Source organism: Nicotiana tabacum, chromosome 22 (genome assembly GCF_000715075.1).
Source record: "Nicotiana tabacum cultivar K326 chromosome 22, ASM71507v2, whole genome shotgun sequence".
NCBI classification, from domain to species: Eukaryota; Viridiplantae; Streptophyta; class Magnoliopsida; order Solanales; family Solanaceae; genus Nicotiana; species Nicotiana tabacum.
Genome location: NC_134101.1, coordinates 212,450,318 through 212,476,006, shown reverse-complemented (window position 1 = coordinate 212,476,006; position 25,689 = coordinate 212,450,318). Strand labels below are relative to the sequence as shown.

The 25,689-nt window shown below is 39.3% G+C and overlaps 1 long non-coding RNA gene across 1 annotated transcript; it reads left to right on the top strand.

Moving 5' to 3' along the window:
- Positions 1-4,203: 4,203 nt before the first annotated feature.
- Positions 4,204-10,732, top strand: LOC142176602 (uncharacterized). The gene is made up of 2 exons (XR_012705290.1): positions 4,204-4,433; positions 10,437-10,732. It is a non-coding gene; the product is annotated as an uncharacterized LOC142176602 (long non-coding RNA).
- Positions 10,733-25,689: the final 14,957 nt, after the last annotated feature.

Genomic DNA, 25,689 nt, shown 5'->3' with positions numbered 1-25,689 from the left:
CACCATGTTCCCCCCTTTAGGAGAGTACTGGGAGTTGGAGCTACGACGTCCTACCTATAGATGTTTTACCTCTTCATCTTCGGCGTCCTTTCATACCATCAATGACCCTTACTCTCCTTGTGGTAATCCTTTTGTACCAAGGATAACAAAATTTCTTACTCACGAGAGTGACACCTAGTGTAACTGGCACACATAGTTCTTTAAGCTGAACTTTACTTACATTGCTTGCTTTAGGGAAGCGTCTTCCTGAATGACCATTCTCAGAATTCCTCATGAATCTTCTTCTATTGTCCATTCTATTATTACCGAAAAAAATATGAAATTCTTATGATGCCGACTATTATTAAATCACTAAATCCCTAATTCATGTTTACTTTACCTTGTTCACCAGCCCATACTGATCTCTATTATTCTGGGGTCTAGCCTTTCTTCTTGGCAATCATGTTAGAGTCACGAACTTACTTCTTGAAATGAGGATATGACTTTGGCCTATACTCTTTTGTTGTCTTAAGGCCTATTACCTCTCGTCTCTTCCTTCACTTGACTATAAATTCTTCAATACTGTCATCTTTTGATCTACCGTTGTCATCCGTGTATCTTACTCATAATTCTTCATTAACTCTTTTATTATTTCCCGCTAACATTTATGCCTATCACTTTATTCTGAAAACTCGAATAAGATATTCTTTTGATTTTAGCTCCCCTTTGCTCCCTCTAGTGGCTCTTCGGGTTGCTTAACGTTCTCGCTCTACTAGGAACGCGAGCCACACTAAGGTAATATTTATCACTGATCATGCTAGTATTCACATCTAATAGTAATATTCTAGAATGCACAATCTGGGTGTCTAACAAGGAGATCCATTAGCATATTTGCGATATCCTTCGGAAATGTCAACTAACACAAATAATCCATTCACCATTTTGGGTTACTCTAACCCCAGCCGGATTCTGATGTTCTGTCCTTTTCTTAAACTATACTTGTTAGCCTCCATATGCATAACTGAGATGAGTACAGCCAGTCGTACATACCTTTGTTACTGTTGAATATAACTCAAAAAGCTTATATTCCTCTGCCTGAATTATAAACACTATTAAACTTCATTAACTGGGCACCTCGTACTCTTCTTCATCTTGCTTCTTTTGCTTATTGACAATTGTATTTATCTTCTGAATCTCTCATTTTCTTTCACCTAAGGTGGATAGGTATTCTTGTCTCAAGACTCCTTATCAAGAGGCTTACACCTTTCAGTACGCACATGATGCACTGAAGACCTCACATTTACTTATCATAAGCATGATGCAAAGTCGAGTTCCTTTGACTCAACTTTTCCATAGTCATATCTTTTACCAATCGTCTTTCTGGATATAGGTATCGTCTTATTATGAATAAAATAGGAGTTAGGAACTTAAATTCTTACAACTAAGCTCTACCACACGATTTAGAGTAAGAATAAAGAGTGACAGTCCTAAATGCCTTGTAGCCTCTTGCTTATAAGTGTGGTGCACGACACACCCATAAACAAGACTCTACTAGACACGACTTGTAGACTCCCTAGGACAAAACTGCTCTGATACCACTTTTATCACGACCCAAACCGATGGGCTGCGACGGGCACCCGGTACCTTACTCAACCGAGTACCAACATAACGTATCTTTCATATGATTCTATCATAGGTAAATGAACCGGAGTAAAGCATGAGGGAATACAAACTTATACATATAAAGTACGGGCCTATAAGGCCGGCATGATTCTTTACGTACTCGAAATATAGGTCGACAAGGCCATACAAGTATCCGTATACATGACGTCTGTCTACAAGCCTCTAAGAATACATAATGTCATAAAGGTCGGGACAGGGTCTCGCCATACCAATCAATATATGTACTAATCATACTAACCAAAGAAGCAACTCTGGAGCAAATGGAGCGCACCAACACCTTCCACTGAGCTGACATCCTACTTGGAGAATCCTTGACCTGTCTATCAGGACCTGTGGGCATGAAACGCAGCGTCCCTAAGCAAAAGGGACGTCAGTACGAATAATGTATCGAGTATGTAAGGCGCCTAAATAAGTACATAAAAGACATGGAAGAAATATAGAGTAAATGACTCAACTTGTAAGTCTAGATAACTCTGTGAATCCTGAAACATTTATAATGTCATGCACGTGCGTATAAATATCGTATCATGCATAGGTATAGGTGTACATAACATCATCAAGCCTCTGAGGGCATCCCATCATATCATCTCGGCCACTGTGGGTAAAATCATCAACATATACCAGCTGATCAGGTGGTGGTGCGTATATAACGCCGTAACCTTTTCCCATATCCCATATACATATAATATACGCGTATATACATATAATATACACGTATATAATACCATCTGGTCATGGGTCAATGTACATGTATAAATCCATGAAATGCATAAGAAATACGTTAATACGATTTCACGGAATGTCATAAAAATAATATGCCTGTCGGATAAACTTTATCAAATACGCATTTTTCTGAGACCCATGAACAGATGATAGAATAATAAGACACATGGGGAGGATAAGAACATACCATTCTCTAGCATTTCTATGAATAGAGTAATTTATGGAAGTTGTGCATTTGCTCGTTACGTTCATGTCATATAGATCATACCAAAAGAAAGAAGGGATAACCTTAACATACCTTAATTCCGTTGAGTCCTTAATACCTTCTATGCTATTCTTCAAACAACTCAACTCAATCTACCACAACATAAGGAGATTCAAAATCAGTGCTGAGTAAATGCTAAGTCCGTAACTTAAACTAGTAGCTTGTTGTTACACCCCGTAAGTTTAACAACATTGATACCATTAGATATTATGCTAATGTGGTATTTTCTTTTTAAGTGGAGTATTTTAGTAAAAGTTTTATAAGTATGATTTTGGATAGTTACCATTATTACTATTTTCGAATATGGTAAATTATACACATAATATGAGAAAGTGTGATCTAACCACAATGATTAACCCAATCAGTTGAATATAAGTGGGTGAAACATAAAAATCCTTTTGATAGATTGATTCAACTGGTTAATTTGCATAAGGTATGTCTTGCCTCAGCTTTAAATTTCCTCCGTAAAAATACCAAAATTTGGGTCTCTATTACCAAAAGTTGCCCACCTTTTAGAACTTTGACATTCTTGGACTAATTAAAGGTAGAAATTTTATCTTTATTCTATTATGTTTCAAGAAAATTTGAGCTTTTAAGTTTTATCCATTATGTTTCAACGAAATTTTCTTTTTATTGTTACTAGTATAGTTAGTCATAATACAATGTTAGCAAGTAATTAATTTAGATGGAGAAACGTGGTAGATGAGGATTCACTAGGACTAATTAAAGGTAAAAAGTTGAGTTTTACTCTATTATGTTTCAGGAAGGTTTGTTTCTTTTTACTAGTATTATTACTTTATGAATTTAAGTTTTATCCTTTGATGGTGTAAAGAATGTTTTACACCGTCAGCAGATAACTTATAATAGCAGGTTATATTTATCAAGAATTTACCAGTATATATATTGACCAGGTGAAGAATATTTTTACACTATCAATAGATTTTAAACTGTGATAGCATGTTGGTTACCATTATTACTAGATTACCAATTAATATTTATTAAGAACCTGCAATTACTGAACAAATAACCTGGTTGTGTAGAGTTGTGTAGAGAGTTCAGTATATTAAATTTAAACCATTTACTTTTTTAACAATAATCTTTCATATTATTAGTGGCATTATGTTAAAAATTGCGGTTTCACATACATTGTTCGAATAAAGAAGGTTATCTCTTTTTTATTTTAAGAATTAAATGTACGAAAATTTGTACTCTTTATATGAAATTAGGAAAATTAGAAGTTGAGAAAATATATGTATTTTTACATGGATGTTTTAATAAAATAGTAGTGTATGTATTAATTTTATGTGGTATCACATGACCGTAATAGTATGGTGTATAAACTGTATTAAAAATAAGTAAAATTTTAAGTAATTTGAGACAATTCTTAATTATGCGGGTAATTAGTTAATTACCGGATAACAGGACATTACCTAATTAACTAATAAATTGAATAGGATTAAAAATTTTCCCACCCCACGTGGCAGCCACATGCAAATGTATTAGGTGACTCATACACACATTACGTGAGTCATATAGCAATTGTCAAAGGAAAAGATTGAAAAGACTGAAGAATAGAGTGACCACCTAAAACAAAAACATTGCATCCGCTGAAAGGGTTTTCTTCTATTATTCATGACCACAATAGACATGGTTGTTGTGTATTTTGAGGCGAGGCTTATTCAAAGACAAGTAACTCATGTTGATTTGCTATATGCTCCACGGCGATGGATACAAGCAACGTTTCTACTGCAGCTCGCCACTAAAGAGGCAGAAATGCTCACAGGTTGGACTTTTATGTTAAGCACACCTGCACCTCTATGGAAGTAACTTTAGAATATATTTTGGCCGCTGTTAATTGGCTTGCGAACTTTCCAATTTTTTATCCAGAGCACCTCATAATGTTCCCATTAAGTGGTTTAAAAAAAAATTACGCTCCTAAATAAGACCTTAATGCATAATGTCACGTAAAAATGGAGATATTACCTTTATCACTACTAGAAATCCAGTAAAAAGCGACCACAAGAAACGACCAAAGTTGATCGCTTAAAGGCCTAAAAGCGACCAAAAAGCGACCAAACATGCCTGGTCGCAATATTGCTGGTCCCTTTATTTTAGAGATCAAAGTTGGTCGCTTTGGTCGCTTTATTATTTTAATAATATAATTTTAGCGACCAAAGTTGGTCTCTAAATGTAAAATACGTTATTTATTTATTTATTATTAATCATAAAAAAGCGACCAACTTTGGTCTCTAATCCAAATATTATATTTTAAAATCTGGAAAATAGAGACCAAGATTGGTCGTTTTTTATTAATTTTTTATTTTTTTTTAAAAAAATAAGCGACCAACTAGACCAACTTTGGTTGCTATATTTCCAGAAATTATTATTTTTAAATGGAATTGCGACCAAAGTTGGTCGCTTTTGAGAAATCTGGGTTAAATAGCGACCAAAGTTGGTCGCTATTGCCCAGAAAATTATTTTTTTTAAGGAAAAAGCGACCAACTAGCGACCAAAGTTGGTCGCTTTTCTTGGTATATTTTTGGCAGAAACTGCCTGTTTTGGCAGCTACACCACCTGCCAGCTTACCAAAAATCCTAAACAGGTATTTTATGCCAACAACAATAACAATAATAAACAACAACAATAACAACAATAAAAAGCAACAAAGTATTAAGTTCAATAGAACTAACACATTAAGCTAACAAAACTAAGTTAACGCTTATTACAAGCCCATTCGAAAACTGGTTCTATTGTCTAGTTCAAAGTATATAAAGTACTCAAGGAGTGTTCTTTCAGCATCCTCGTCCGAAAATTGGATTGCCTCGCCCGACTCATTAGGTGGCTGACTACGTATGAATTCCCCCACATCAGCTGTGAAGCGAACCTATAAGAACAATTATATAGAATTAGTATTTCAAAATTTATATAAAAGTAAATCAAAATACTTAATGAAAAGTAAAAAACTTACATGTATAGTCGAGGTTCGACCCTCGACCCACCTTTCTGGATCAGTCTTTTTCTTCTTCTTTACAATACGAGTCTCATCAAATAGCTCATCTTACTTCATTGGCATCATAAAGTTATCTGGTGGCTTTGGTGATTATCCTCGTGGTACTATTACTCGGGATGAACTTAGATACAGAGAGTAACTTGGATACAGTACCCGACAGGATGTGTCTTTGATCAATTATTGTTCTCATTAGCGACAATGATGATGGAAGGCAATGGCATGTGTTTCAAACAGTGATGGTGTAGGTAAGAATTTAACATTTCCTAAGCAGATAAAAGAAAAGGTTATAGAGGAATTCTCTACTTCCTCTTGGAAAATGAAGTAGAGAATTCCTCTATAACCTTTTCTTTTATCTACTTATGAAATGTTAAATTCCTACCTACACTATCACTGTTTGAAACACATGCCATTGCTTTCTCATCATCATTGTCGCTAATGAGAACAACAATTAAAGGCACACTATGCCAGGTACTGTGTCTAAGTTATTCTTGGTGGAAGTTCCATGCATGTCTAATAAAGTCATCAACCCCTTCTATAAAATCCTCCCGCAATCCTAAATTTCAATTCATATCCACAAAAGTTCAATTCATATCCTAAAGGCTCAATTCATATCCTAAAAGTTCAATTCATACATAAAAATTTCAATTCATATCCTAAAGGTTCAATTCATATCCTAAATAGTTCAATTCATACACAAAAATTTCAATTCATATCCTAAAGGTTCAACTCATATCCACAAAAGTTCAAGTCATATCCTAAAATTTCAATTTATAAACTAAAATTCCAATACATAAACTAATATCCTAAAGGTTCAATTAATATCCTAAAGGTTCAACTCATATCCACAAAAGTTCAAGTCATATCCTAAAATTTCAATTTATAAACTAAAATTCCAATACATAAACTAAAATTCCAATACATAAACTAAAATTCCAATACATAAACTAAAAGTCCAATTCATATCCTAAAGGTTCAACTCATATCCACAAAAGTTCAAGTCATATCCTAAAATTCTAATTTATAAACTAAAATTCCAATACATAAACTAAAAGTCCAATTCATATCCTAAAGGTTCAATTCATATCCTAAAGGTTCAACTCATATCCACAAAAGTTCAAGTCATATCCTAAAATTTCAATTTATAAACTAAAATTTCAATACATTAACTAAAAATCCAACTCATATACTAAAGGTTCAAATTCATATCCTAAAGGTTCAACTCATATCCACAAAAGTTCAATTCATATCCTAAAATTTCAATTTATAAACTAAAATTCCAATACATAAACCAAAAATTTCAATTCATATCCTAAAGGTTCAATTCATATCCTAAAGATTCGACTAATATCCACAAAAGTTCAAGTCATATCCTAAAATTTTAATTTATAAACTAAAATTTCAATACATAATCCTAAAGGTGCAACTCTTAGGGTTTCTTCTCTTCAAATAATTTCTTCCCCAAATTAGTAGGTAGAACTAAATATTTTGGACTAAATGTATTAATAAGAACCCTAAAAATTGCAAATAATATATAACTTTGAACCCTAACATGGTTGAGCTAACTTTGAACCCTAACATGGAGAAATTAACATTGAACCCTAACATGGTTGAACAAATAATATATAACTTTGAACCCTAACATGGAGAAATTAAACAAAATCACTGTATTTCAAATAAAAAACAAAAAAAGGAGAAAGAAACCTACCTTGGAAATGGAGGTCGCGGGCGGTGGAGCTGCTGCCGTCGGTGATCGACGGTGGCGTGGGTGGCGCCGCTGCTGCTGGGAGTTGGGGGGGCGAATGGGGTTTGAGTGTGAGAGAGAAAAGAGAGATTCTGGGGAATTTTTTTAAAGAATGGGAGGAGAAACCCGATTTTGACACTGGAATTAAAAATAGGTAGCAAAATAAGTTTTGACTTTTTGACCAAAAGAGCGACCAAAGTTGGTCGCTATTTCTAAAAAAAATCAAATTACTTTTAATTCAATTTAAAATTATGTACATATGTAGTATAAATTTAGGATTTTAATTCAATTTAAGCTATATATATATATATATATTAATTGATATAAGTCAAGACGTTTTAATTTATTGTTAATATATATACATGCATATGAGTAGGTTATAAGTCGATGAATCAATTTACAAGTGTATCAATACCTAAAAGAACCCGTCCCTGTGTTCCAATACACTATACTGTACACTTAGTATATATAATACACTTAGTATATATATACTATACTATACTATGCACTAAGTATTAGTGCATTAGCTAATATTATATCGAATATAGTTTATATATATACATATATTAATTGATATAAGTCGAGACGTTTTAATTTATTGTTAATATATATACATGCATATGAGTAGGTTATAAGTCGATGAATCAATTTACAAGTGTATCAATACCTAAAAGAACTCGTCCCTGTGTTCCGAGCGCTTCATGTTCTTATATATACATACCTAATATTATATCGAATATAGCTTATATATATATATATATATATATATATATACTATATACTATATTATACTATATATATCGAATATACCTTGATATATAATACACTATACTATATATATAGTATAGTGTATTATATAATACACTATACTATACACTTAGTATATATATACTATACTATACTATGCACTAAGTATTAGTGCATTAGCTAATATTATATTGAATATAGCTTATATATATATAGGTTATAAGTCAATGAATCAAATTACAAGTGTATCAATACCTAAAAGAACCTGTCCCTGTGTTCCGAGCGTTTTATGTTCTTATATATATATATAGACACACACGCACGCTTCGTAGTACTGCTTAACTGCATATATAGCATGTTAGAGTATATTTTAGTCTATTCATCCTTTGTATTACAAAAGTGTTAACGAGTTACATTTATATTATTTAGATAGTAAATACAAAAGTGATTTTTAATTTTGACCATTGTTGACCTGAAAAGAGACCAACTTTGGTCGCTAAATATACATAAATTTAAATTAGCGACCAAAGTTGGTCGCTAAATTTAAATCAGATTTATTTATATTTTATATAATATTTAAAATAATAATATAATTGTTAAACATTAGAACTGGGTCCCAGATTAGCGACCAAAGCTGGTCTCTATTTTTGTAAGCGACCAACTTTGGTCACTAAATTTGAATTATATTTTTTATATTTTATAATTTTTTTTAAATAAAAATATAATTATTAAAAATTTATAATTGGGTCCCATTTTAGCGACCAAAGTTGGTCGCTATCTGCTTACCCCTTAATTAGCGACCAACGTTGGTCGCTAATTTTAAATTATATTTATTCATATTTTATAATTTTTTAAAAATAATATTATAATTATTATAATTTTATAAGTGGGTCCCCATGTAGCGACCAACGTTGGTCGCTAATCTCAGTATACCTTTGACCAAGCAAGTCTAACCAGTCCGGTCAATATTTATTAGCGACCAAGTAGCGACCAACCTTGGTCGCTAATGTATATTAAGTAATTATTTTATTATTTTCACCAATTTAGCGACCAACTTTAGTCGCTTTTCTTGACAGACCAACTTTGGTCGCTAAAGTTTGGTGGCTTTTTTCCGGAATTCTAGTAGTGTATTGGTTATGCTAAGCTTATGTTTTATTTAATAAAATCTGAAAATGGAACCATCTAATAGCTGTGATTGGGCATGTAGCATAGAATTAGAATTGGTATTGCAAAGTTGTATCTGAACTGTGTATTGTTCTCTATTAAGGTTCGATCTCATTGTTTAATCTTGAAGTTTCCCCAGATATTTAAGAGACTATAATCAGTAGTGATATTGGAATAGTAATTGGTTTATTTATCTATATGGTGGATTAACCAGCGGAATTAACAAGCTGTCATCTTACGAAATGTTGCGGAAAATCATTGTGTTGGCATGATCCATACGATACAAACGAAACGAGTAAATGCATAACTTCTATAAATGACTCTATTCATAGAAATACTTGGAGTGTCTATATTCTTGATTCCCCATATGAATTATTATTCTATCGTCTATTCATGGGTCTCAGAAAATACGTAAGTTGATAATGTTTGTTTCATGATATTAATAAGAGGTATAATGGTCTTATGATGTACCGAGAGATTTTATTAACATATTTCATATGCATTTCATGCATTTATACATGCACATAGACCTATGACCAGATGGCGTTATATACGTGTATATATATGTATATATGTATATGGGATATGGGAAAGGTTATGGCGTTATATATACGCACCACCACCTGATCAGCTAGTATACGTTGATGATTTGCCCACAGTGACTGAGATGATATGATGGGATGCCCTCAGAGGCGTGATGATGTTATGGCATTATATACACGTATATATATATATATATATATATATATATATATATATATATATATATATATGTATATGGGATCTGGGAAAGGTTATGGCGTTATATACGCACCACCACCTGATCAGGTGGTATACATTGATGATTTGCCCACAGTGGCCGAGATGATATGATGGGACGCCCTCAGAGGCTTGATGACGTTATGTACGTACAGACATATTCATTACATGACATTTATACGCATATGCATGACATTATAGATATTTCATAATTTTGATTTACAGAGCTATCCAGACTTACAGGTTGAGTCTTTTACTCCATGTTTCTTCCATGTCCTTTATATACTGATTTACATGCCTTACATACTCGGTACATTATTCGTACTAACGTCCTTTTGTTGGGGACGCTGCATTCATGCATGCAGGTATAGATAATCAGTTTGACGAGCCCTCATAGTAGACGAGGTTAGCAATCAACGAAGGATCGGTAAAACTCCACCTCATTCGGAGTGCAGCCGAGTCTACAAGTCATCGTGTCAGAGTTTTTGCCACAGACTTATGGGTAGGACGGTACCCTATCCTTTCTGATATCAAATAATCTTAGAGGCTTTGTAGACATTGGTTCAGTTTGTACAGTATGTCAGAGGCCTTGACGACCCATATGTATTCATGTCTTAAGAACGATAGTTTATTGATACAATGTTGCCCACTTATAGTTATACATTATGAGTTGTGGCCATGTTGGCCCATGATAGTTACAAAGAAAAAAAATAATGTTGCAGAGTGGTTCGCTCGGCCCACTACGGCACCGGGTGCCAACCACACCTCCCTAGGTTTGGGGCGTGACACTTGTTTACGTAAATTTGGCAGCATCTCCCCTATAATAAGGCCCTCCTCCAATACCATATACCAATAACAACAAGAATACAACAATAACAAGATGCATGCATCATGTCCCAACCTTATTTCCATCACAACATACCATAAAACAGCCTACACACCCTAATCACTTCATACATAAAACGACAACTAAAGTAGTGTCCAACAACCTAAAAAATGTAATGACGAACGACCAGCCAACCACCTACCATTATGTGGTGTTTCTCCACACTATTTCTCCTCCCAAACTCCATAAAAACACTAGCAAAATAGACAACCGAACAGCAACATGAAACAACCCACAAAATAGTCCCATAATTTAACAACTCAAAATTGATTTTTCGGTTTACTAAAATATGTTTCAACTTGTCTTTTCTTTCCAATTGAGAAACACAACCAACAATACATAATTAAGACTCTTATCCTATAAACCAGACATCAATTCAACTTAAAAATAATTTCACAATCAGCCAACAGTGATGCAACAACAAATAGAATACCACTCATTCGAAACTCGCTAGGTCTAGTCTTTACGGATGAGTTACAACTCGAACAAGCATAGATAATGGAAGGAGAAGCATAAACTCACCTTGGACTGAGTAGAACCACAAAACCTAGTCCTTCTCCATAAAAAATCAGTCCCCCAACGCAATTACATGAAGGAGAAAGAGAAACTAGCAAGCTGTCTGGGGTTTTCGGCACTAGAATCACATCGTAACATCCGAAATAACCTAGGGTTTGTATGGGATTTTGGGGAGGAGGTGCAGGGGTTTAATATGATTTTTGGTATGAAAAATAAGTGAATTAAATGAGTTAATATGTCCTTAAAACACCCCTCTTGGCCGACTTTAGGGCTTTTAATTATGGCCTCTCCTTTTGGCAAGTAGGTAATGCACCTACTTGTCACCTACCATTTTGTGCAGTCTTGCAAAAATGTAAATATATCTCTACTTAAATTTTGTATCAATGAATGGTTTAATCCGCTGGAAAGTAGACTCGTAGATATTTAATTGGTAGGTAGATCATCCCGTAATTCCAAGTATATTGGGAGAAATGCTTAGCTATATTTGACCTAATTTTCACCATATTTATGAATGTAACTTGTGATGATCTTTTCCAACTTTTGTTTCACAACTTGCTTGACTTCAAAACATGACACACGACTATCATACGACTAAAATAACTCATAACATAATCTCCTTATAAGGTTAATCACCCTAGTCTCACCCCAAAAGTACATGTTATAACATTCCCAACTTGTCGACTTTTGACGAAACTTATTTTCTTCAATTCATTTAGCTTCAAAGGCTTCAAACCCTCTTAGTACTTGGTATTCATGATCTTAAATATTTGTAATCTCCATTGTAAAATGATTAAATTAATTTATGTACTTTCAAAGTTGATCTCATTTCTGAGCTTACATCAATTGACTTATGGATACTCTAACGTACGAAAACATGGGGTGAAACAAGAAGAGGCTGGATAGATTTATGAGGATTCACTGTCCCTACTTTGACGATGAGCTGTCAGAGGAACCACATGATTTTATTGATCGTTTCAGGGTTTGACTGTATAATTTGGGACTAGTAAAGTCCAATAGGGTAGATTTCACTACCTTTCAGCTGAGAGGGAAAGCTCGTAGAAGGTAGCAGTCTTATCTTCTAGGTAGACTGAAAGGTTCACCTCCATTTACTTGGGATTAGTTTATGCATATCTTCCTGGAAAAGTATATTCCATCCACTAGGAGGGATGAGATACTGAACCCATTTGAGCGGCTCTAGGTAGGCTAGATGTATGTAACTGACTATGAGACGAGATTCACTTAGTTGTCTTGTTATGCAGCTATATTACTTCCTACAGAGGTTGAGAGGGTACAGAGGTTCATTTTAGGCTTGCACTTTAGGATTTAGGTTACTATGGCCCTGAGGCAAGGTTGAGGACTTCCTTCCACCAAGATATAAAGATAGCTCAGAGGGTCAAGCGTATCCGCATATAGAGAAGAGAAGCCACGTAAAAGGACAAGAGGCCTAAGTATTCTATAGGGTTCAGCGGTGCCACAACTGGGGTCAGAGGTCAGTTTGGGAGGAGCCATCCTAGCATGCCTATGTATTTAGCACCATAGCCTATTCGGGGTCTCTAGCACAACCATACTTCAATGCCATTCCAGAGAGTACCTACCATCCACTAGCTATTCAGGGTTCCTCCAGTGGACATTCAGGGAATCAAGGCTAGATACAAAGTCAGCAGTTTCCCAAAGCTAGAGGTTGTTTTGAGTGTAGGAGACTTGGCCATGTAAAGAGGTTTCGTCCCTGATTATAGAACAAGTTATCACATCACCCGTCAGGCCGAATAGAGGCGGAGGGCAGGTGGGTAGAGGTCGCCCTAGAGGTGGAGGCAAGTTAGGTGGTGCTCCGGCTAGATTTTATGCCTTCCCAGCCAGGCCAGAGGCCCCTGAAGTTATGATCACATGTATTATTTATGTTTGTCATAGAGATGAATCAGTCTAGGGTCTACCTATTCCTACGTTTCTTCTCATTGTTTCCTTATCTTGATGTATCTCATGAGTGTTTAGGTATTCCTATGTATATGTCCACAATGGTGGATTATTCTATTGTTGTGAATCGGGTTTATTAGTCCTGTGTGGTAACTTTCTATGGGTATGAGACTAGATCAGATCTTCTGTTGCTTGATAAGATTGACTATGAGGTTATCCTTGGCAGGGATTGGTTGTCTCTGCATCATGATGTTCTTGATTGCCATGCGAAGACCGTTACATTGTCAATGCAAGATTTTCCTAGGTTGGAGTGTAGACTTTTATTCAGTAGTGCATCCAGTCGGGTTATTTCTTGAAGGGTCAACGTGTGATTGAGAAGGGTTGTTTGTCCTATTTGACCTTTGTTCGAGATACTACATGGAGCCTCCCACGATAGATTTAGTGTCTGCGGTTAAAGACTTTTCTGATATATTTCCTGTTGACTTACCAAGTATGCCACCAGATCATGATATTGACTTCGGCATTGATTTGGTACTAGCACCCAACCAATCTCTATTCCACCTTATGATATGTCTCTTGTAGAGTTGAGATAGTTGAAGGAGCAATAGCTTCTAGGGTTTCTCCAGAAAGGGTTCATCAACCGAGTGTGTCTCCTTGGGACGTACCGATGTTATTTGTGAAGAACAAAGACGGGAGTATGCAGATGTGCATTGTCTACTTCCATCTTAATAAGGTCACCATTAAGAACACATTTCTTTTGTCGTGTGTTGATGATCTATTTAATCATCTTTAGGGGGCTAGGGTATTCTCGAAGATCGACTTGAGATTTGGGTACCATCAGATGAGGATTTATGCTTTCGATGTTCCGAAGACAACTTTTTAGATATGCGCAGTATGAGTTTCTAATGATGTCTTTCGATTTGACTAATGCCCTGACGACATTTATGGAATTGATGAACTGGGTGTTCAGGTCATATCTTGACTCCTTTATGATTGTCATCATTGATGACGCATTGATCTACTCGCGTAGCATAGAGGAACACGAGCACCATTTGAGAGTAGTGCTTCAAACGTTGAGGAAACAAAGATATATGTTAAGTTCTCTAAGTATGAGTTCTAGCTAGATTATGTGGTCTTCTTGGGGCATGTTGTAGTGGGTGAGGGTATTAAGCTGGATCCTATAAAGATCAAGGCAGTTCATAGTTAGCCTCGTATCAGGAGTTTCTTGGGGCTAGCAGGTTATTATCATCGATTTGTGGAGGGCCTCTCGTCTATTGCAATGCCTTTGATTAGATTGATCCAAAAGCGTGCTCAGTTCAGGTGGTCCGATGATTGTGAGGCGAGATTTCAGAAGATCGAGAATGCACTAAGTACAACACTAGTATTGGTGTTGCCTTCGTGTTTGGGGATGTGCACCATTTATTGTGATGCTTCACACGTTGGTTTGAGTTATGTATTGATGCAGTAGGAGCGAGCGATTGCTTATGCTTCTCATTAGTTAAAGCTCCACTAGAAGAATTACCTTATGCATGATTTGGAGTTGGTTGTGATAGTTCACGTTCTCAAGATTTGGAGGAATTATCTTTATGGGATGTCGTGTGAGGTCTACACCGATCACCGCAGTTTGCAGCATCTCTTTAAATAGAAGGACCGTAATCTAAGACAACGTAGTGGCTTGAGTGTCACGACCCCAAATCCCCGGTCGTGATGGCGCCCAACACGATGCTAGGCAAGCCCGACCAATTCGTCACTCACACTCCCTTATGCATAATTCATTACCAATTAATAAAATTTAATGCCGAATTAACATGATTATAACTCTGTAGTAATAGATAAACAGTACAGAAAAATCCATAAAATATCAATATAAATCCCACCTATCTGGTGCCACGAGCCAAGAGCCTCTAATACAAGTCTGTGTAGCAACCTATACATAGAGTTGTCTAGAATGCGGAAAATAAGGAGGATAAGGGGAGAAATTGGGTCCTACGGACGCCATGTAGCTACCTCGATGACTCCGGAATAAGCTGAACAGCAGCAGGAAGCTCAAACTATGCCTCCGGGATACCTGTATCTGCACACATGGTGCAGAGAGTAAACTGAGTACTCCAACTCAGTGAGTAATAGCAATAAATAATGACTGACGGAAAGAAAACTCGTAAAACACTACGCAGTTCTATATTAAAACTGTGAGAATATCAAAAACAACAACTGAATGAGGAAGTAAGTTAAAAGTCCTTTAAGCCAGTATTCAATTAATTTACTCCTCACGATAACCGAATTCACATTTGTACTGTTGCGGCGTACAGCCCGATCCATATAGTATACTGCTGCGGTGCGCAACCCGATCCATATATATATATATATATATATATATATATATATATATATATATATATATATATATATATATATCCAAGAATAGTCGACTGCGCTCACTCGGGGTGTGCAGACTCCGGAGGGGCTCCTTCAGCCCAAGCGCTATATTACTGCGGTGTGCAGTCCGATCCATATAATATACTACTGCGGCGTGCAGTTCGATCCATATAATATACTAATGCGGCATGCAGTCCGATCCATATAAATATATATACTGATGCGGCGTGCAGCCTGATCCATGGCATATCAAATACCCTCACAATGGGGTTCTCGACCCCTCTCAGTCAATATAGACTTGGCCTCTTGGGCACACTAAGTTAAGACGGGGTTCTCAATCCACACGTTACTCTCATTAGGATTTAACAATTTCTAAAGTTGGTTCATATTATGTTTATCAGTTAAGAACATGACTGAGGGTATGATTTCGACAAGAAAAGTGAGGTCAACCAATACAAATGCCCCCTAAGGGTTCTACAGATCAGCACAAGGCCCCAAACATGGCAACTAGCCCATAATATAACGATATTAATTAAGTCTCAGTCAAAAGTACAGTAGAGTCATCAAACGAAATGGACCGAGCCCAAATCCCCAGTAGTAACAAACCCCACGCTTATCATACGGCGTGTGTCTCATCTCAACATAGCACCACGTTGTGCAAATTCGGGGTTTCAAACCCTCAGAACATAATTTATAACAATTACTCACGTCAAACATGCCGAAATCCTAGCTCGCTACTCCCTTGCCTCACAAATCAACCTCCTCGAGCATCGAATCTAATCAAAACCACAACGAATACGTCACAATAGGCTAAGGGAACATAACCCAATCGAAAAGACTCGAAAAATATCGAAATTCACGAAAATTTCCAAAACCCGAGCCCCAAGCCCACTTCTCGAAATTCAAAAAATTTAACATAATCGGATTCCTTATCTCGCCATGATTCTATACATACAAAAATCTCCCAAATCGGACCACGAATGGCCCCTCAAATCCCAAATTTAGAATTTCAATTTCAAGCCCTAATTTCTTACAATTTGGCTATATTTCCATGAATTTCAAGGATGATTTCACAATATAATCATGTATTTAACTCATAAAACTTACCTTCAATCGTTCCCAGTTGAAACTCTCTTCAATCCCCGTCCAAAAGCTCTCAACAATGTCCAAAAATGGTGGAAAAATGAGTTGGGTTCGCGGATGAAATATTTTTAACATTCTGCCCAGATCACTGTAGCTCCTTCTATGCGATCGCATTAGAGCCCATGCGATCGTATAGCACAAATATTCTGCCCCCAAATTTAACCCTATGCGATCGCATAGCACAAGGTCTTTACCCTGTGTGATCGCATGCCTTCCACCGCGATCGCATAGCACAACCAAACAGCCCCTCGAATTCCTTCTATGCGATTGCATGACACCCTCTGCGATCGCATAGAACAAAAATACTCTGCAATTTTTCTGCTGTATTTTATAACTCCAAACTTCCCGTTAACCATCCGAAATCACCCCGAGGCCCTCGGGACCTCAACCAAACGCACCAACATATCTTAAAACATCATCCAAACTTGCTCCAATCATCAAAACACCTCAACTAACACTAAAATCATCGAATTACATCGAATTCAAGCCTAAGTTCGTTTAAAACTTCTAAGACACGCATTCGATCAAAAACCCAACCAAATCACGTCCGAATGAGCTAAAATTTTGCACACATATCCCAAATCACTTAACGGAGCTACAACAATTCTCGGAATTCAATTCAGACCCTCAGATCAAAATCTCACCTATCAACTGGAAATCGCCCAAAAATACTAACTTCGCCAATTCAAGCCTAATTCTACACCGGACCTCCAAAATTACTTCCGACCACACTCCTAAGTCACAAATCATCCCCCGAAGCTAACCGAATCACCGGAAATCACATCCGAGCCCTCTAACTCAAGAGTCAACATCTAGTTGACTTTTCCAAAACAAGCCTTCCTTAAAGAGACTAAGTGTTTCATTTCCTATCAAAACCAATCCGATTTAACTCTAACACACCGAATACCGATAACGAAACATGAAGAAGCATAAAATGGGGGAAACAGGGCGGTAGCTCACGTGACGACGGGTCGGGTCGTCACATCCTCCAAAACTTAAACAAATGCTCGTCCTCGAGCGGGTCAAGAAACATAACTGGAGCCTCAAACAGGTGAGGATATCTGCTCCGCATCTCCTGCTCGGTCTCCCAGGTAGCCTTCTCCACGGACCGACCTCTCCACTGCACCTTCACCGAAGCGATATCCTTTGATCTCAATCTCCGAACCCGACGACCCAAAATAGCCACTGGCTCCACATCATAGGTCAAATCATCATCCAACTGAACAGTGCTGAAGTCCAAAACATGAGACGGATCCCCAATATACTTCCGGAGCATAGAAACATGAAATACCGGATGCACGCTAGACAAGTTGGGTGGCAAAGCAAGCTCATAAGCCACCTCCCCAATCATCCGAAGCACCTCAAAAGGCCCAATGAACCGATGACTCAATTTTCCTTTCTTCCCAAACCTCATAACACGCTTCATGGGCGAAACCTTCAGCAATACCTTCTCACCGACCATGTAGGACACATCTCGAACCTTCCGGTCCGCATAACTCTTCTGACGCGACTGCGCTGTACGAAGCCTCTCCTAAATCACCTTCACCTTCTCTAAGGCATCCTGAACCAAATCTGTCCCCAATAGCCTAGCCTCGCCGGGATCGAACCAACCAACCGGAGATCTACACCGCCTCCCGTACAAAGCCTCATTTGGAGCCATCTGAATACTCGACTAGTAGCTGTTGTTGTAAGAAAACTCCGCAAGTGGTAGAAACTTATCCCATGAACCTCCAAATTCAATAACACAAGCACGCAACATGTCCTCTAATATCTGAATAGTATGCTCGGACTGTCCGTCCATCTAAGGATGGAACGCTGTTCTCAACTCTACTTGTGTACCCAACTCTCTCTGCACGGCTCTCCAAAACTGCGAAGTAAACTGAGTACCTCTATCTGATATGATGGAAACCGGAATACCATGCAACCGAACAATCTCCCGGATATAAATTCCTGCCAACTGCTCTGAAGAATAGGTAGTACACACAGGAATAAAGTACGCAGACTTGGTCAGCCGATCTATAATCACCCAAATAGCATCTAACTTCTTCAAAGTCCGAGGAAGTCCGACCATGAAGTCCATAGTGATTCTCTCCCACTTCCACTCGGGAATAACCATCTGCTGAAGCAAGTCACCCGGTCTCTGATGCTCATATTTCACCTGCTGGCAGTTGAGACACCGAGCTACAAATCCCACAATATCTTTCTTCATTCTTCTCGACCAATTGTGCTGCCTCAAACCTTGATACATCTTCGCGGCACCCGGATGAATGGAATACCGTGAGCTATGGGCCTCCTCCAGAATCAACTTTCTAAGCCCATCCACATTGGGCACACAAATTCGGCCCTGCATCCTCAACACGCCATCACCATCAATGGTCACATCCCTGGCATCATCATGCTGAACACTGTCCTTAAGGACAAGCAAATGTGGATCATCATACTGGCGCTCTACGATGCGGTCATACAAGGAAGACCAAGAAACCACACAAGCCAACACCCGACTAGGCTCTGAAATGTCTAATCTCACCATCCGATTGGCCAAAGCCCGAACATCAACTGCAAAGGGCCTCTCCCCAACTGGAATGTATGCCAAACTCCCCATGCTAACTGCCTTCCGGCTCAACGCATCGGCCCCCACATTGGCCTTCCCGGGGTGATACAAAATGGTAATATCATAATCCTTGAGCAACTCAAGCCACCTCCGCTGCCTCAAATTAAGATCCTTTTGCTTGAACAAATGTTGAAGACTGCGATGATCAGTGAATACCTCACAAGATACGCCATATAAATAGTGCCTCCAAATCTTCAAAGCATGAAATATGGCAACCAACTTTAAGTCATGAACAAGGTAGTTCTTCTCGTGGGGCTTCAACTGACGAGAAGCATAAGCAATAACTCTACCCTCATGCATCAACACACAACCAATCCCAACTCTCGAAGCGTCACAATACACAGTATATGAACCTGAAGTTGATGGCAAAATCAACACTGGAGTTGTGGTCAACGCTGTCTCGAGCTTCTGAAAGCTCTCCTCACACTCGTCCGACCATACAAATGGAGCACCCTTCTGAGTCAACTTGGTCAAGGGCGATGCAATGGATGAAAATCCCTGAACAAACCGGCAATAATAGCCTGCCAACCCAAGAAAGCTACGAATCTCTGTGGCTGAGGACGATTTTGGCCAACTCTGAACCGCCTCTATATTCTTCGGATCAACCTGTATACCCTCACTGGACACCACGTGCCCCAGGTAAGACACTGAACTGAGCCAAAACTCACACTTGAAGAATTTTGCGTAAAGCTTCTCCTCCCCCAATCTCTGTAATACCACTCGCAAATGCTGTGCTTGCTCCTCCTGGCTACGCGAGTACACCAATATATCATTAATAAAAACAATCACGAACGAATCCAGATATGGTCGAAATACACTGTTCATCAAATGCATGAACGTGGCTAGGGCATTAGTCAGCCCAAAGGACATAACAAGAAACTCATAGTGCCTATATCTATTCCTGAAAGCAGTCTTTATAATATCTGAAACCCTGATCTTCAACTGGTGATAGCCTGAACGAAGGTCAATCTTGGAGAATACCCTTGCCCCTGAAGCTGGTCAAATAAATCATCGATACGGGGTAGGGGATACTTGTTCTTCAATGTTACTTTGTTCAATTGCCTGTAGTCAATGCATATTCTCATTGTGCCATCCTTCTTTTTCACAAATAGAGCCGGTGCACCCCACGGTGACACACTAGGCCAAATGAACCCCTTATCCAGGAGTTCCTGAAGCTGATCCATTAGTTCTTTCAACTCTGCAGGTGCCATACGATATGGAGGAATGGAAATGGGCTGAGTGCCCGGCACCAGGTCAATACCAAAATTAATGTCCCTATCCGGTGGCATGTCCGGCAGGTATGTAGAAAACACATCGGGAAACTCCCTCACAACCGGAACCGAATCAATGTTAGGAGTCTCAGCTCCAACATCCCTCACAAAAGCCAAATATGATAGACAACCTTTCCCAACCATACGCTGGGCCTTTAGAAAAGAAATCACCCTGTTAGGCACATAGTCAGTCACACCACACCACTCGACCCTCGGAACACCAGGTATACCCAAATTGACTGTCTTAGCATGACAGTCAAGAATAGCATGAAACGGAGATAGCCAATCCATGCCCAGAATAACATCAAAGTCCACCATGCTTAACATCAATAAATCAACTCGGGTCTCCAGACCCCCAATAGTCATCAAACACGACCGATATACATGGTCTACAACAATGGTATCACCCACCAGGGTAGATACATGAACAGGTAAGGCAAGATATCCTCGGGTTGTACCAAAATAATGAGCAAAATATGAAGACACATAGGAATAGGTGGAACGCAGATCAAATAAAACTAAGGCATCCCTATGGCAGACTGAAATAATACTTGTGATAACAGCATCCGAAGCAATAGCATCTAGCCTGCCAAGGAGTGCATAGAAATGGGCCTGACCGGCCCCTGATCGACCTCCCCCGCTGCGGTGACCCCTAGACGCATGACCTCCACCCCTAGCTGGCTGGGCGGGTGGTGAAGTAACTGGAGTAGAAGACGAGGGCTGACCCCTCTACTGAGATGAGCTAGCAGCACGGCGAGGACACTCTTTCCGCATATGCCCGAACTCTCCACACTCATAGCAACTCCCGTGCTGGGAACTGGGACTGAAGGGAACCCCTCGTGCCAGAGTGGCTAGTTGATACACTCGGCCTGGAAGAACCCTGAACAAATGGAGCACGAGATGAACTCTGTGCTGGAAGAGCACTGAGAGATGGCTAACTCTGCTGAGAACCCTGATAACCACGACCAGAAGATCCACCTCGGTACTCAGGTCGAGCTGACTAAGCGGGCCTGAAAGAACGACCCTGACCTTGCTGGAACTGGCCCCTTAATGGAGCGCCACTGAAACTGCCAGAACATCGAGGCCTCTTGGCCTACCTCTCCTCTCTCTCCTGACGGCGAGCCTTCTCAATATCACGAGCAATATCAACTGCATCCTCAAAGGAAATACCCAGAACTCTCTCTCGAGTCATCAGAATACGAAGGTGATAATTAAGACCATCCACGAACCTCTTAATCCTCTCCCGATTAGTCGGAACTATCCATGAGTCATAACGAGCCAACTCAAAAAATCTCGCCTCATACTGAGACATAGTCATATCTCCTTGCCGAAGCCACTCAAACTGTCTACGCAGCTCCTCCCTCTGAGACTACGGTATTCACTTCTCCAAGAAGAGAGTGGAGAACTCCTGCCAAGTCAAAGGTGTTGCACCTGCCGGCCTACGTCGCTTATACACCTCCCACCAAGTGAAGGTCGTTCTAGTAAACTAAAATGTAGTAAAAGCCACACCGCTGGACTCAAGAATCCCTGCTGTCCGAAGCATACGCTGACACTTGTCAAGAAAACCCTGGGCATCCTCGCCCTGAGCACCACTGAAAGAAGGAGGCTGAAGTCTGCTGAACCTCTCGAGACGACGCTGCTCATCGTCCGGCATAACTGGAACCCTGTACTCTTGAACGGGTACCACTGGCTGAGTTGTAGGTGCCTCTGGAGTCTGTAATCCCTGCACTACCTGCTCAGGTGTGCGAGCAGCGGGGGTCTGATTGCCTTCCCCGGCCTGCGAAGTAGCTGTTTCCCCTGTGGTGGCTGAAACTACCTGAGTCAGACCCGTACAAACTGTCAATATCTGGACCAATATCTCCTGGAGACCCGGTATCACAATGGGCACTGCTGGTGCCTGCACTAGTGCTACTGGAGCCTGGTCCTGAGCTGGGGAAACTAAAGGATCCACAGGTGCTATCCCTGCTGCTCTGCCTCTACCACGACACGACCGCGCCCACGGCCTCTAGTAGCCTCAGTAGGTGGTACTGGTGGTCGTCCGACACGTCCGGTATCTCAAGTCCTCACTATCTGTGAGAGAATGGAATAAAGAGAAATTTAGTATTCGGATCAACAAGTTCGCATGACAAAAATTTCAAGAATGTGGAATTTTTCCTAACAGGTTCTGCAGCCTCCCGAGGATAAGTACAGACGTCTCTATACCGATCCACGAGACTCTACTAAACCGGCTCAAGACTCACGAGACCTAGTAACCTAGGCTCTAATACCAACTTGTCACGACCCCAATTCCCCGGTCGTGATGGCGCCCAACACGATGCTAGGTAAGCCCGACCAATTCGTCACTCACACTCCCTTATGCAGAATTCATTACCAATTAATAAAATTTAATGCCTAATTAACATGATTATAACTCTGTAGTAATAGATAAACAGTACGAAAAAATCCATAAAATATCAATATAAATCCCACCGATCTGGTGTCACGAGCCAAGAGCCTCTAATACAAGTCTATGTAGCAACCTATACATAGAGTTGTCTAGAATGCATAAAATAAGGAGGATAAGGGGAGAAATCGGGTCTTGCAGATGCCATGCAGCTACCTCGATGACTCCGGAATAAGCTGAACAGCAGCAAGAAGCTCAAACTATGCCTCCGGGATACCTGTATCTGCACACATGGTGCAGGGAGTAAAGTGAGTACTCTAACTCAGTGAGTAATAGCAATAAATAATGACTGATAGAAAGAAAACTCGTCAAACACTACGCAGTTCTATATTAAAACAGTGAGAATATCAAAAACAACAACTGAATGAGAAAGTCAGTTAAAAGTCCTTTAAGCCAGTATTCAATTCATTTACTCCTCACGATAACCGAATTTATATTTGTACTGCTGCGGCGTGCAGCCCGATCCATATAGTATACTGCTGCGGCGCGTAGCCCAATCCATATATATATACTGTTGCGGCGTGCAGCCCGATCCAAGAATAGTCGATTGCGCTCACTGGGGGTGTGCAGACTCTGGAGGGGCTCCTTCAGCCCAAGCGCTATACTACTGCGGCGTGCAGTCCGATCCATATAATATACTACTGTGGCATGCAGTCCGATCCATGTAATATACTACTGCGGCGTGCAGTCCGATCCATATAAATATATATACTAATGCGGCGTGCAGCCCGATCCATGGCATATCAAATACCCTCACAATGGGGTTCTCGACCCCTCTCAGTCAATATAGACTTGGCCTCTTCGGCACACTAAGTTAAGACGGGGTTCTCAACCCACACGTTACTCTCATTAGGATTTAACAATTTCTAAAGTTGGTTCATATTATGTTTATTAGTTAAGAACATGACTGAGGGTATGATTTCGACAAGAAAAGTGAGGTCAACCAATACAAATGCCCCCTAAGGGTTCTACAGATCGGCACAAGGCCCCAAACATGGCAACTAGCCCATAATATAACGATATTAATTAAGTCTCAGTCAAAAGTACAGTAGAGTCATCAAACGAAATGGACCGAGCCCAATCCCCAGTAGTAACAAACCCCACGCTTATCATACGGCGTGTGTCTCATCTCAACATAGCACCACGTTGTGCAAATTCGGGGTTTCAAACCCTCAGAACATAATTTATAACCATTACTCACGTCAAACATGCCGAAATCCTAGCTCGCTACTCCCTTGCCTCATAAATCAACCTCCTCGAGCGTCGAATCTGATCAAAACCACAACGAATACATCACAATAGGCTAAGGGAACATAACCCAATCGAAAAGACTCGAAAAATATCGAAATTCACGAAATTTTCCAAAACCCGAGCCCCGGGCCCACTTCTTGAAATTCAGAAAATTTAACATAATCGAATTCCTTATCTCGCCACGAGTCTATACATACAAAAATCTCCTAAATCGGACCACGAATGTCCCCTCAAATCCCAAATTTAGAATTTCAATTTCAAGCCCTAATTTCTTACAATTTGGCTATATTTCCATGTATTTCAAGGATGATTTCACAATATAATCATGTATTTAACTCATAAAACTTACCTCCAATCGATCCCAGTTGAAACTCTCTTCAATCCCCGTCCAAAAGCTCTCAACAATGTCCAAAAATGGTGAAAAAATGGGTTGGGTTCGCGGATAAAATGTTTTTAACATTCTGCCCAGATCACTGTAGCTCCTTCTATGCGATCGCATTAGAGCCCATGCGATGGTATAGCATAAATATTCTGCCCCCAGATTTAACCCTATGCGATCGCATAGGCCTCTCTGCGATCGCATAGCACAAGGTCTTTACCCTGTGCGATCGCATGCCTTCCACCGCGATCGCATAGCACAACCAAACAGCCCCTCGAATTCCTTCTATGCGATTGCATGACACCCTCTGCGATCGCATAGAACAAAAATACTCTGCAATTTTTCTGCTGTATTTTATAACTCCAAACTTCCCGTTAACCATCCGAAATCACCCCGAGGCCCTCGGGACCTCAACCAAACGCACCAACATATCTTAAAACATCATCCAAACTTGCTCCAATCATCAGAACACCTCAACTAACACTAAAATCATCGAATTATATCGAATTCAAGCCTAAGTTCATTTAAAACTTCTAAAACACGTATTCGATCAAAACCCAACCAAATCACGTCCGAATGAGCTAAAATTTTGAACACATATCTCAAATCACTTAACGGAGCTACAGCAACTCTCGGAATTCCATTCTGACCCTCGGATCAAAATCTCACCTATCAACCGGAAATAGCCCAAAATACTAACTTTGCCAATTCAATCCTAATTCTACACCGGACCTCCAAAATTACTTCCGTTCACACTCCTAAGTCAAAAATCATCTCCCGAAGCTAACCGAATCACCAGAAATCACATCCGAGCCCTCTAACTCAAGAGTC